Here is a 15,553-nt window from a genome sequence, read left to right on the forward strand (position 1 = left end):
ATGCATGAATCTACTAAAGCAAGCTTTCTGAACTACTCTAAACTATGCAGAATATATATCTTGTACTACCTAAAAGAAACTTAATAAATGAGTAACATATTAAAACAACACTATACGCATAATTCCACCACATTCAGCTGGTTGTGTTGTTTTAGACACTGGAACAAGGCAGGAGGTTTTCCACAGCACTGGGAGTCTATTTTGTCTCAGACTGGTGTTGAAAAGGTGCTGGAGAATCTGACATAGCTGTTTTGAGCAGGACTTGAGAACTCTTGGACTGACACCATTGCAGGAGACAAACAAGGTGGAGGTCTCAGGATGTCCTGATGTGGAGGGAGATGAAGCTGTGTTCTGGTCCATGACTGAGCTGCAGGGTGACAGATTGGAGGCGTGACAGGAAAGCAGTGGGCTTATGGAGGGTGTGTGGTCTGTTGGACTGGAGGTAGGGGGTGAACTGAACCTGTTGAAGAATATGTTCAGCTCATTAGCTCTGTCCAGACCTCCATCAGGCTGGTCCCCCTTTAACTTGAAGCCGGTGATCTTCTTCATTCCAGACCACACATCCCTCAGGTTATTCTGCTGGAGCTGACTTTCTAACTTCTTCCTGTAGTCCTCCTTGCACTTCTTAGTTTGGGTTTTAAGTTGTTTTTGTGTTGCCCTCAATAACTCCCTGTCTCCATCCCTGAAGGCTTTCTTTTTGATGTTCAGCAGCTTTTTCAGCTCTCTGCTGATCCAGGGTTTGTTATTGGGGAAGCACCTCACTGTTCTTGTTGGGACGATGCTGTCCACACAGAAGTTTATGTAATCTGTTATGCACGGAACGTGCGTCAACCTTAAAAAACTTAAATTAAACTAAATTTTCGGTGCGTGACGCGCATCTCAAAACGTGACGCAAGAAAGCTTGATGCCTCTTTGACGCGCCTCCACATAGACTTCACATGTAAAGCCGCCGCTCTTGATGCTCGAAACGCGTTTGGTCTGAACACACCGTAAGACACGGATGGATGCTGCAACGCGTCAGTGACGTTACCGTCATGTGACGCCCTGAAACGCCGCATCACGGCGTATTGTGGGGTTTATTCCTGTCATATAGGGTTGATCATTGTGATGTCCACAATGTTTAAATGTATATTCTGTGTGGAATGTCTCTGTTTAAACATTTGTGTAAAGGACAGAAAGGAATGGAAGGAAAAACCATGTTCTTTGGATTGATTGAGAAGCTTTGAGTTTATAAGGAACTTATTCAGAGCAAACAGGTGTGTGTCATGGTTGAGACGTTTCCTGTTTTATTTTGTAGTTTTTCCTGCTTGGTTCTCTTGTTTGTTGTTTAGCTTTATTGATTTCCTGTTCATTGAGTTCACCTGGTCTTGTTTTAGTTCATTCACCTGTTTCTTGTTTGGTTCCCCAGTGTATTTATACCCCTCAGTTTCAGTTCTTGGTTGCTGGATCATTCTGGTTGTATAAGTCCCCTGAGTTCCTCCGTTTGATTAAATTGGTCTTGACTCTGCATCCCTGTTTCCCTCATCTCTGCATTTGGGTCCACACCTTCACCACCCCCACCGCCTGTCCTGACAGTGTGGGAGTAGGTTGGATTGAGTTGCAGAGCCGGAGTTTGGTGAATGTAAAGTGAGAAACCCTGTAAATATTGTGGATATTTGTACACAGGACCATATTATATATTATTGCACTTGGGAGGAGTTGGTAATAAACCACTTCAAACAAAATCACAACGTTGCCATCATCATTGGGAACAGCAGAGAGAACCCTGTGACACGATGCATTCAAAGCATCCTCTCCTATCCCAGAATTCATTGCACTCCTGATAGAAAAGAATGAGCAGCAGAGTGCCGGTGTAGGTACCACACCAGCCAGAGCGTTTATTTATTTATTCTGTATATACACACATATTTGTCCCAGCAGAGAAGCTGGGAGGAAAGCGGCATTGTGTTCAATAACCACAAATGAATTTCATTCCAGTCGTCCTCAGATGTCTTCGCCCCCTTTCATTAAATAAAAGGCTGAATTTATTACAGTCACTCAGATAACTGGAATAATGAACAATAATTGAACGTGTTAAATTATAATTCAGTGATAAAAGATGCTGTCATTTATTTAGGTTAAAGAAAAAGCAAACAAATTGGTCCTGGACAAATTAGAGACTTTTCTTTTGAACAGTGGGACAAAATACCTGTCAACAGGTGCAGAAGTCTGACTGAGAGGAACAGAAAACACCTGACTGGAGTGTTTTCAGGAGCGCAATGAATTCTGGGATGGGAGAGGGTGCTTAGGATGGAAGTGTGCAGACCCTGAATTGAGGAACCATCATGCAGGCTTTTTTTTATAGATAATCAGTAAAGAAGTGTCATGCTGCTGAGAATGTGCATTTATCTTATTAAATGAAATTAGGAATTCAAATGTTAAGAGTGAGATACGTTCAACTTGTAACTAAAGTCCGGGTAAGAGACCAGGTAATGCAAGCTAAATGCCAGCTGAAACGGGCTGAAGATGAGGAAGTGAGAAAAGCGTGACACAGACGTCTCGAGTTACTGGAAAGTACCACTTTGTCCGCTTAAATATTTGGACACATCAAAATAAGGTTGGAATCTGTGAGTGGACGTCAGTGAGTTCAGTGTGTTTGTGGGACCTCTGAACATTTGCAATAAAAAGAAACTTCGGGGAAATGAAAACGTAGAAACAAAGGTAAGTCTTCACTTTTTCATTTCTTTTCATCAGTCACAGAGACACAACAGGCTTTTATTTATTTACTGAAGAGGGTCCTCTCACATCTTTCTGAATCTCGTCCTCGTCAATGATCATGTCAAAGAGTCAATTATGTTAGTTTAATACGAAATTTAGTTTATATTGATTAAAATATCTGATTATTTGACTTCCTCCAACGCAGTATGAGATGATGTATAAGATGAGGGCGGGAACATTATTTCAACGTGCTTATGTGACAATGAACGGAAGTTGCCGCATGTGCAATATGGAATCAATGCTGTTCCCATATCTGTTTTAATAGACGCCTCCAAATCGTTGCTTTTTATTTTCTGTGTGAGAAAGATCTGGAGAATCTTTTAGACAATAAACAGTGATAACATTTAGTTTGTCACAAATTTCACTCAGACGGAGAAGAAATGGCTTTTGGCTGTGTACTGTCTGTGGCTGCTCTCTTGGTCGGAACAACAGGTTAGCATTACTGGTTAGCTTTAGCTTGTTAGGATTACTGGTTGGTTGTGGTTGTGGTTAGTCACAAAGTTAAAGGCTTGACTGTATATATGGGAAAAGATAAGAGAATGGATTATAATCTATAACAGTGTTCATGTAGTTTCAGACATGAGTTCTGCTGGCAGCAGGAGGCAGACCATGACGTCCAGGCTTGTAGAAACTGTTTAGCATAGCATACATTAGCATGGCACTGCTTCACCTTTAACTTTACCTAATTTTTAAGTTTAATAAAAACAAAATAAACTTGAAGTTTTTTTGTTCATTTTATCTTTTTTTCTCTCTTTGTGTGTTTGCTGTGACTCAGATTGTTGGTATAAATGTTCGACCGTGTAGCATTTAGCATTTATTCATAAATCTTTAATTCGTTTCTTTCTATTGAAATGATGTTTACGTTACCTAATGAGCTGAAATCCTCTCAAGGTTTTGCATTTCTGTAATGATTGTGCGTTTTTACTCCAGTCATCTCTGGTCTGCAGGTATCAGTATCAATACATATTGATGATAAATCTGATATTTGCTGCTATATTATAGAATTATTGAATAATAAGGTTTAAATATCAGGAATCTCCAACATTTCACTCTGAGAGGAGATAATCTGTTCAAACATCTGAACCATGTTTGTATAAGCATAATTGTTCCTATATTTATTCTAGAAAAGCTGAAACTGATTCAGTTCATCTGTAGTACCAGTAGTATTAGTAGTGGAGCAGTACGGTTCGGTTCAGACCGTATGGTCTCTCTGGTGTCTGATGAAAGTTTAGAGTTCCTCTCTGATCTGTGATGTTTCCTCCTGCAGGACAGAAAATCACAGCTGAACCTGGACATGACGTCTCTCTGCCATGTAGAACTGGACATGATGGAGACATCCAGGCTGTAGAGTGGACCAGAACTGATCTGGGGTCACAATATGTTTTATTGTACAGAGGGAACCATTCTGAGACAGATCACCAGCATCCATCTTTCCAGAATCGGGTGGATCTTCAGGACAGACAGATGAAGGACGGAGACGTCTCTCTGATTCTGAAGAATGTGACCACTGATGATGCAGGAACATCTGAATGTAGAGTCTTCCAGAGAAGAAGAAACATCATCATCTCCATCATCCATGTGGAAGTTGTTCCTCCACCAGGTGAGTTTGTGTGTTTGTCTCTGGATCAGAGGTGAAGCAGCTTCCTGGTTGTTGATGTGAGAGTTTGTGTTTTCTAAACATGTTGTTGATGAGACTCTGTAGAAAGCAGCTGGGCTTAGTGCAGTGATCAGAGTGCAGTAGATAATGTGTGAAGAGGAAATGATTCATCACTGACCTGATGCTCACCTCATGCTCACCAACAGGAAGAAAACCAGATGGAGGAGACAAAAATGGAAGAGGTGAGGATAGAAGGAACCAGGGTGGATCTGCTGGACTGGCTGTTGGTGTGACAATTTCTGTTCTACGTGCTTCTGTTTTTTTGTTCTTGTTGGTTTTATTTTGTATAAAAAGAAGAAATCAGAGCACCAGAATCAGAACATGAGATGTGTGAAAGTCCTGCTGCTATTCATCCTTCTTAAAGACATCTCAGCATCTGATGAACTGACTGCTGCTCTCTCAGATACTTAACTGTATTTTAAACTTCTGTTGTGCCTTGTCTTTTAACTCTAAACCTTTTATATTTGCTAATAAAGTTTTCTTGTTTCTACATGCAGCAAGTGTTTAATATTTATGTTAAATATCAGAGGGAATGATGGTGTTTTGTCTGGATGTCCACACTGTTCCCTACCTAGTATCCTACCTAGTGTCCTACCTAGTATCCTACAAAGTGTCCTACCTAGTGTCATACATACGGTCCTATGTCCTATGTTGTGTCTTTTTTTAAAAAATTTTTTGTGTCTTGTCCAGCATTTAGGCAGCAGAATGATCATCTGGATGCTGTGTTCTGCTGAGCTAATTTTCTCTGCCAAGGGAAGCTTTATCGTTATAATGATCCCCTTGACTTCCATGAATTTTTATTTTATATCTATATTTATTTTGCGTTATTGTTTGAATTGTAGAGTTTTACTTCTGAACCAGAGGACAGAAGAAAGACAGAAAGAGAAAGAAGAGAAAACACCTCATAGGAAAAGTGAAAGAGATAAAGAGGGAGGAAAGAAAAGAAAAGAACCCTAAAAAAACAACCCAAAAACAAAAAAAAAACAAAAAAAACCTACAGATGTGTATACATATATATATATATATATATATATATATATATATTTATATATATATATATATATATATATATATATATATATATATATATATATATATATATATATATATATATATATATACACAAACACATACATATACTTACACATAGACTATACTGTATATGCACACATACGTATACATATATATATATATATATATATATATATATATATATATATATATATATATGTATATGTATATAAATACACACACACATACAAACACTCGCCAGTTTCAACAAATACATATACAAGCCAACTTTAGATCATAGTAACTAAACTATGAATCTAAAAAGTGAAATATAAATGAGAAACAAACAGAAATGAGAAAACTAGCTGCTGTTAGTGAATAAACCTGCAGACGACTCGGTGACTGTGTCACATGCAGAACATGCAGAGTGGAACGTGTTCCGGAAAAGGTGATCATGCCAGTGTGACCCTTCCCACACAAAGGCAAGAGGCACGCCAGGAGTACCCCCGAGACCCGGGCCATCGGCAGCCATCCCCAGGCGCAGACCCCAACCGCCCCACCCCGGAGCCAGCCATGCACCGACCCAGGAGGAGGCAGAGGGGGGTCCCAGCCAGAGTCCCCCGCAGTCAGGGGGAACAGGCCCCAGCAGGCCCGGACCAGCGAGGACCGGCCCCGCCGGGCACCGGCCACCCAGGGCAGACAGAGCGCGGGCCCCACGGCCCCAAGAGCCCAGAAGCAACCCCCCACCCCCGCAGGCAGAGGGCCCAGCCCACACCGACGGAGGGCCGGGATCCCCAGACCGCCACCGAGCGGCAGCCAGGCCGCACCCCAGCGCACCAGCAGCGCCAAGACACACACACACACACACACACACACACACACTCACGCATCCACACTTTCTCCTTAAACACACCCTATCCACCCATTGTCTTACACACGCTCACACACTCCTACCCCCGTGCCCCCACTCACATACTCCCCTATACACATACACACCTCATAACACAACCCCCCCACAAGCTCCCCTATCTACACCTCAACATACACCCCCCTACTAATACCCCATTCACACACTCCCTTCTTTATACTCACACACCCCATCACACACACATCCCTGCTCCCTCTATAATCACCCATCCTTCCATACACGCATATCCCACTCTACACACACACACACACACACACACACCTCCCTACACCCCTCTATCCACATTCACACTCCTCATTGTACACCCACCCCATCACTCCCCCGTACCACAACATACCCCCCACATACACACCCCCACCCATCTGCAAACCCCCCCCCCCCCCCCCCCCTACTCTGACATTCCATTCACCACTTCATCCATTGGCTCCTGCACGCCCTCATCTGTCTTTCCCAACGTGTCCCCTGTGAGATACCCCCGGGGGAGCAGGGGATAGGAGGGCCCCGATCAGGGCCCCACAACTACCCCCCATCCCTGCCAATGTCCCCCCCACCACCCCACAGATGCAGCCGATCCAGCACCACCCAGGGCCAGCAGCACTCCCTCCCCCGCCCGGCACAGCCCCGGAAATAGGGGCGTGGCAGGACCCCATTGTCACCCCCTCCCTCCCAGCTTATGAATGATTGTGAAGTGTGTGTTGTTTGCAATTAAAATTGGGAAGAAGTAACCACATCATGTTGGGAGCGGGACCACCAAAGTAGCCCTGCCCACCGCACACTGCATGGCCCGCCCCCCAAAATATGTCCATGTGTTGTCAGTGTGTGTTTTTTGTGTTATGTTGACTAAGTGTAATTAAAACTGGGAGGTGAACCGATGCTGGGTGCAGCGATCGAAACCACCTTGATGGCCTCTCTCACCATCCAGATCAACGTGTCCACCTCCCAACGCCCTGCCTGTGTGTGGTGGAAGAAGGGAAGGAGGGGGGTCCGAGGACAGGACAGGCCAAGGGCAGCTGCTCTAACAACCAGGGCCCTTAGCAATACCAACAAAAGAGCCGCCACCGGCCCCAGAATGCACCAACAAACCACATGCAAAAGTGGGGGGGGGGCAAGGAAGGTCTGGAAACCTAGCCTCCCCAGCAATGAAGCAGCCAAGATCCCCGCCCAGGGGTCCACCCCAGACCCATAGCCACCTGAGCCACCCAGCCAGTCCCCAGCCCCGAGCGGGATGAGGTCACACTCTCCCCCCTACACTAAGTGATGGAGCTGATCACAGGAGACCAGAGAGAGTGAAATTCAGCTGATTGATCCTTTGAGGAGGCAGACATCATTTCCATGCTGATGTAATCTAATAACAGATTTCTAAACTGCTGGATACACAGATTCTAGGTAAAATGTCATCTGCATAAAGACTAAATTTATGTTCAATATTTTTAGCATGAATTCCTTTGATTTCTGGGTTTTGTCTTATGGCAGCTGCCAGGGGTTCAATAAAAATGGCAAAGAGTGATGGAGAAAGTGGGCAGCCCTGTCTGGTGCCTCTCTGTAAGCAGAAGTTTGGAGAAGTTTTGTCATTAGTCTTCACACATGCATTTGGGTTGTTGTATAATATTTTTATCCAGTCAATAAATGATGACCCAAACCCAAATTCTTTTAAAGTTGCAAATAAAAGTTTCCAGTTTACACGGTCAAATGCTTTTTCTGCATCTAAAGATATAACTGTGGACTTCAGATTGTGTAGAGATGAATAATCTATTATGTTAATTAATCTGTGCATGTTAGTGTAGGAATGTCTACCTTTTATAAAGCCTGTTTGATCAGGGTGAATAATGGAAGGGGTTATTTTCTCTATCCTTCTGGCTAGAGCTTTGCTGATTATTTTGAGATCTACGTTTATTAATGAAATTGGACGATAACTGGATGGGAGTGTAGGGTCCTTTCCTGGTTTTAATAGGACTGAAATATTTGCCAAGTTCATATTGGAGGGTATTTTTTGCTTTTCCTTTATTTCTAATACCATGCTGTAAAAGGTTGGAGCCAGTGTGGTCCAGAATTCTTTGTAGAATTCAGCTGGATAACCATCTGGACCCGGTGCTTCATTATTTGGCATACAATGGAGAACTTCATGGAGCTCATGAACTGAAATAGGTGAATCTAGAGCCATTTTATTTTCCTGATTTATTTTAGGAAGATTGATGCTTCTAAGAAATTGGTTAATATTTTCATCTGTTGGATTTATTTGTGATGAATATAATGCTTTGTAAAATTCTTTTCTTCTCTTATCATAAATTCTCTTATCATGTCAGGATCATGGCTGATATTTCCTTCTGAATCTTTTATAGAGGAAATTGTTGTTTTCTCCTTATTTGCCTTTAGTTGGTTAGCCAGGAACTTTCCAGATTTGTTACCATGTTCAAAATTGTCCAATCGAAGTCTTTGCACCATGAATTGTGTTCTTTTATCTATTATTTCATTAAGTTCTAATTTGGCTTTTCTAATATCATTCAGTGTGTGTTCTTCTGGGGAGACATGGTAAGCTTCCTCTAGTGATTTAATTCTGAGTTCTAATTCTGATGTTCTCAAAGTTTCCTTCTTTTTCTTATGGGAAGAGAAGGATATTATTTTCCCTCTCATTACTGCTTTTCCTGCTTCCCACAGAACACACGCTGAAGTTTCTGGTCTGTTATTGTTTTCTAGATATGAGGACCATTCTCTTTTAAAGTAATTGATGAACTCAGGATCTGTAAGTAAAGATGTATTAAATCTCCAGTTTCTAGTGGCTGGCTTACAGTTTTTACTTCTAAGGGTTAATGATACAGGTGCATGATCACTGATGATTATGGGATGGATCTTTATCTCTGATATGTCACTCATGAGTGAACTGCTGATTAGGAAGTAATCTAGTCTAGAATAGGTATGGTGAACTGAAGAGAAGAAAGTGTATTCTCTCAGTGTCGGGTGATGAGAACGCCATGCATCGCAAAGACCAAAATCCTTCATGTACTGTTTAACCGTTTCAGCTGATTTCCAACCTCGATGCTTCCCTGATGAACTGTATTTGTCTAGAATAATATTTAAGTCCCCTGCTACAATGATTGTGTTATCTAAGTGATCATAGAGCGAAGTAAAGAGGGAGTGAAAAAAGGAGGAGTCATCAACATTTGGGCCGTAAACATTTGCAATAGTTAACTTAACATTTTGAATAGAAAATGTAACTATTAAAAATCTGACTTTTGGATCTGTGATTGTTTGATCAATGTCAAATTCTAACCTTTTATTAATAAGAGTGGGTACTCCTCTTTGTCTGGAATTATAGCAAGCTGAGTAAACATGTGGGAACTGGTCCGTTGAAAGATTTATTGTTGAATTAGGTAAATGAGTCTCCTGCAGGAGAACGATGTCTGCCTTCAATTCACGCATCCGATTAAAAATTTTTAACCTCTTTTCTCTTGTACCAAGTCCACACACATTCCAAGTGACAAACCTCAGTGTATCCATAAACCAACAAAAATAAAGACTATCTGCATATTACAAACCTCAGTGTATCCATAAACCAGCAGAGATGGAGGTTATGTGCATATTACTACAGCGTGTGTCTGTGTGTAACCCGCTGCTTGTGCACCTGTCAGCTGTGTGCGGTACCTGGATCTGCGCGTTAAGTGTCTCTATGTGTGCTTTCCTCGTACTGAACTGTGTGTGTATGTGTGAATCATGCAAAACGTTGTGTCCGATGTTTAATCTTGTGCATGCGACACAAAACGTATCAATATAGAAGTAGGTGACATTACTGATAAAAGTGAAAGTGTTCAAACGAAGAAAAGTGAAAAGAGAAAAAAATGACCGTGCCAAAGGAAGAAAATAATGTAAAAGAAACATCCGTGAGGAGAACGGTGCAGCAGAGACGGGTAGAGAAAATACTGATAATTATTTATTATTTTTGGCATTACTTAGTTAAGATTTAAGATTATTAAGGAACATACCAACAAGTCAGTAGAGCCACGGAGTGATGTTTGGGTCGCGATACAACTGTCCATTAATAAATAATTTATCCACTCCGATGGATTTCCTCCTGATGGGGAACAGGACTCTCCGCCGATCCAGGATCTCTCTTGGAAACTGGTCATTAACTGCATAATGGAGGCCCCGAAGTTCACAACCCCGACTCTTCACCTGCTCCTTTTGTTTGTAGTTAACACTGAGTCTGTGGGCTTCCTTCCGCCCAGACAGTGAACTCGGTGAAAGGTGATGTTCCCCACCGTTTCTTCAGGGAGCTTTAGATGAATCTGGATGAAGTTTTTAACCGTGGTCTCGGGGTCTTCATCTGCTTGTTCTGGAATCCCTGCAAACACCAAGTTGTCCCTCATGCTTCTGGCTTGCAGATCCAGCACCGCTTCCTTCATCTTCTTGTTCTCCTCGGAGACTCTGGTCAATCCCTCGGTGAGGGATTTAACCGACTCTCTGAGGACCGCGTTTTCTGTGGCCAGTGTTTCCACTTGCTTCTGGCTGAATTCCAGTGATTCCCACAAGGCCTGAAACTCTTTGTAGAGAATCTCCACCAGGCTCAGGCGCGCATCGAAACTACTGAGCATTTTATCGATAGAAATAAGAACATCGGTTGTGTCGTTCCCCGGCGACGAAATGGCTCCGGATGAATCCTCATTCCGCTGTCTTTTAGCCTGAGATGATGCGGCTGGGGTCGATGTTTGCTTTGGCTTCCCCATGACAACTCTGTCCAAACACTGATCTATGAAGTCCGTCAGGCTGGCCAAATCCTCCCCGTTGTGCTCCAGAATGCACCTTAAAAGACACTATTTACCTACTAAGGAGAATGTTCAAAATAATTTCAGATCAATTTGGCAAAATGCACACATTAATAAATGAATGAATGAATAGTTTACGTTTGCCTAGTTTGACTCCGCCGTCTCAACCTCACTACTTGCCTACAGCATTGCGTCACTTACCTGCGTCCTCTGTCACCTGTAGATGACCCATGTAGTGTCTTACATAGTGTCCTACATAGTGTCCTACGTTGTGTCCCACGTAGTGTCCTACATAATGTCCTTTACAGTTTCCTACATAGTGTACTACTTAGTGTCCTATAAAGTGTCCTACATAGTGTTTTACATAGTATCCCACATAGTGTCCTACGTAGTGTCCTATGTAGTGTCCTACTTAGTGTCTTGCACAGTAGGGGTGGGAAGATCGAATCGGAAAATCGAATATCTGGATTTTCTGCTTCACAATTTTAAAATCTTTATTTATTTTTTTTTGGTTAAAAAATGGTTTTTTTTTTTTAGTTTTTTTAAAAAAAAAATCAAATTAATGAAAAAAAAATCCATTACAAATTTTTTGTACTTTTTATTGTTTTTATAGATCTTTTTACTTTTTTTTTTAGGCATCATAGCAGCAGAATGATGGTCTGGTTACTGTGTTGTTTTTTCCCCATTGAAATCAAGAAAAATGATGAGCAAAACAAAGTTTTATACATTTTTTTTGTTGTTTTTAATTTACAAAAATCAGCAATATCAAAGAACTGTGAGAATCGCAATTTAAATCAAATCGGCACCCAAAAAAAATCGACATGGAATTGAGACAAAAGCGTATCGTCACGGCCCTACTACGTAGTGTCCTATAAAATATCCTACATAGTGCTGACGCCATTTTCCAGCAATATCCAAATATCCAGAGAGAAAAAAGCAGTGCACTCAAAATTACCCACAATGCATCATGAAAAATAGTGACCATCAATGGTCACTAGACGGGTCAATATAGACCAAAATGCACTGCGGTAACGTTATGTCCTGTACATGCTAATGCTAGCTATATGTTAATATCATGTACATGCTAGCATTAGCCATACATTTTCTGTGTCTGTAGTCCACTTCCTGTATTCTGTCTGTATGAAACTGGCCGAGACCTGCGTCCGTAGGTAGACCGAGTCCGCTTCTTTGATCTGAATCAGAATTTGTTTGGCACATTCACTTTTCACTAAAAGAAACGGACTTTCTGAGCAAACAAATAAGGATTTAAATCAGAAAGGCTGACGTGAATGTGCCCTAAAACATGCAGGGCAGGGGATCCGGAGGACCTAAATAGAGAAACACTGGATTACAGTTTCATGACTGCTTTGATTGCTAGCCCTGGATTGTCTGACAGGATTCAGGAATTGGATTGTACCTCTGAGATTTTTTTTTCTACACATTCTGGAATGAGTTTAGCCCCTGGTTTCACTCCACAGTCCTCGTCCTTTCATTTGTAGTTTGAAATGTATGGAATGAGCAGTTATAGCACATGTTGTCATGTCTTGTTTCATGTGTTTTCTAAGTTTCAGATTCATTCATTCATTATCCTAACTGCTTAATCCTCTGGAGTCAAATCAGTCTTTGGGCGAAAGGCAGGGTACACCCTGGACAGCTCGCCAGTCCATCGAGCCACAGCCACGCTCACACTCACTCCTAGGGGCATTTTAGCTAATTCAGCCAATTAACCTAACATGCATGCCTTTGGACGGTGGCAGGAAGCAGGAGTACCCGGAGAGAATCCACGCATACACGGGGAGAACATTAAAACTCCACACAGAAAGACTACTGAGAAAGGCAGACAGAAACATGGTGGCAGCTGTAGCAGTTTTCACAAGTACCTGCTGACAGCATCAGTGACTGGGTCGGACCAGACAGTAGAAGGTATTGAAGGTTTAAAGCTACCTCTAGCTTTGTGTCTGGACTCCAGTAATCTTTCAACGACATGATGTGGAGGGACAAGTTCATGTTCTATCAAGACCCAACCAACAACAAAGAAAAAGAGGTGAAATTTTCCAGTTACCTTCTCAGGGAGAGCAGCAGAGAGCTGCAGGATGCATTGATGGGCAGTATTGCTAAAGACCCATGGAAGCTGGATGGCTGTATTGGAAAATTTGATGAGCACTACAACCCTAGTGTAAATGAGACTGTGGAACGTTATTGTTTCTTCATGAAGACACAAGGTACTGATGAAACAATGGACCCTATGTCACTGAACAGAAACTGTTCACCAAAACATGTAATTTTGGACAGTTAAGAGACTCTAATTCAGGATCACATTGTGTGTGATATTAACAAGATCAGCATGAGGGAGAAACTACTGCAAGCAGTCGGAGATGAGCAGAGGAATGGAGGCAGGTCCAGTCAGGAGCAAACATATAACCATTAGATCAATTTTTCTTTTTGAGCATTTGACTCTTTCTATTAATTTTCTATTAATTTGTGAGCAATTGACTGCTGACCACTGTTGCCTGGTACAGGTACTGTGGTGGAAAATACTCTGGTCTTGAGAAGTTGTAATACATCTAAGAGTCAACTGTCTTCTTACAATGAACATTTTATTATAAACTAATACAAGCACACGCTGGAGCTTGGAGAGAGAACTCTCTCTGCAGATGCTGAAGTAACACCCAATTATAAACCATGCTTAACTCCTCCTAGTTGCTGAGCACACCATATGAAACAATCATTATCTCTTATTTAAGACTAAACTGAACTCACTAAGCATCAATCACTCACTATATTACTTTATTACCTTTAACCTCTAACCTTTAGACAACTGGTCAACCAAGCAGTTGACAAAAACAGATGCCCTGCATGAAACTCTTCCTGTCTCAGACTTTGTATGCACATTCCAGACAAGGATCATATGACTTAAAGAAAGCTTTGTGCATAGACACAAAACACAGCAGGATCACAGCAAATCAATGCATATATGTCTAATACTTAATACAAACCAAACTCATAACAATTTTCCCCCAACATCTCCCTCCTCTTGGTCCTACAGGACCAACAATAAGAAGAGAAATTGTTATCAGAACGCAAAAATACATACAGAAGACAACATTCTCAAAACATCAGGAGCCTCATGCCTGTCGGGTTTTAAAAGAATCTTTCAGAAATTACAATAGTGAGGAGCCATTCACTTCAGCTTCAAAATCTGAGTCTAACAATAAATGTAAGAAAAGTGGAAACAAATCATTCCTCTTAGGTGGTGACAGAGGTGCAGTGAAGACACTGTCGGCGTTCTGGTGGGACTTGGCATGTCACAGTGGCAGTGGAGCGCTTTTTTGTCTTCACCTCACACTGATCTTGCTTGAGAGCGAAGGCTGGTCTTCAGGCGTGAGAGTAGACTGTCTCACTTATCCACGCAACCACAGGGATTATTCTGCCCTTTGTTGGGTGGTGCGTTATTCTTCTGTAATTTCAGACTGAAGCGCTTCAGGAGGTTCAAGCAATCTGTAGTGCCAAGCAGCTCACTCTGCGACCTTTACCGCTGTCTGGGTCGTCAGGAAAACCTGAAATGGCCTAAACCATCGATGTTGGTTCCAGCGCTGATGTTTAAAGCTTCTTATCAGGACAAAATCTCCCGGCTGAAGTGAATAGAGCTGCGTAGATGCTGATTCATGAAGGGCAGCTTTCACCTGTGTGCAAATGCCTGAAAAGGGTTCTTATGAGGTTAGGACAGTATGTTAAAACATTACTTTCACACAGAGCTGTGTCTGAACAGGCAGTCTTGGAAGGAACCATGCCCACTTGGGTGAGGGTCCTGCAAAAAGAATCACAAAAAGGCCCATGTTTCCATGTTACGCATGCGCATATACATCAGAACCAGAAAAAGTACTTTTGGTCCAAGGAAGACATGAAAAGAGAGCCAGAAGGAAATTTCCCCGTCTGCAACCTGTGGGAGGAAAACATTCAGGAAAATGGCATCCAGAAAGTCATTCATAAGAGAGCGCCAAAACATGGACTTGTTTTCAGCTAAAGAGTAAGCTCAAGTAACGAGAACTGAGACGGGAGAGCTGCAGCCTCCACCGCGTCACAGTCAGAGCAAACAGCATCAAAAGGAAAATCAAGTCAGGGTCAACTAGAGGTCGGTCAGGGGCCAGGCCTGGGGGGTGCAGAGGATAGTCAGTTTCAGCTAAACAGTCATGGAGTAAAACATGAACAATACAAAGCAACAGTTAGGGCCACTCAGTTATCTGGTAGGTAAGCATTCAAAGTAACCAAATTCATTTAATTACTCATTGCAAAGTTCCTATCAGGTAGTCTCATCTTAACCAACAACCAGAAAAATCCTCTAGTACTGCATAGCAGAACATGTGTCAAACTGGACTCCCAGCAGTCTGACCAACACTTATCCATGCTGGAATTTCCTGTCTGATTTACTGCTCGTGTTGTTTA

Source organism: Telmatherina bonti (assembly GCF_933228915.1).
Source record: "Telmatherina bonti genome assembly, chromosome: 7".
NCBI classification, from domain to species: domain Eukaryota; kingdom Metazoa; phylum Chordata; class Actinopteri; order Atheriniformes; family Telmatherinidae; genus Telmatherina; species Telmatherina bonti.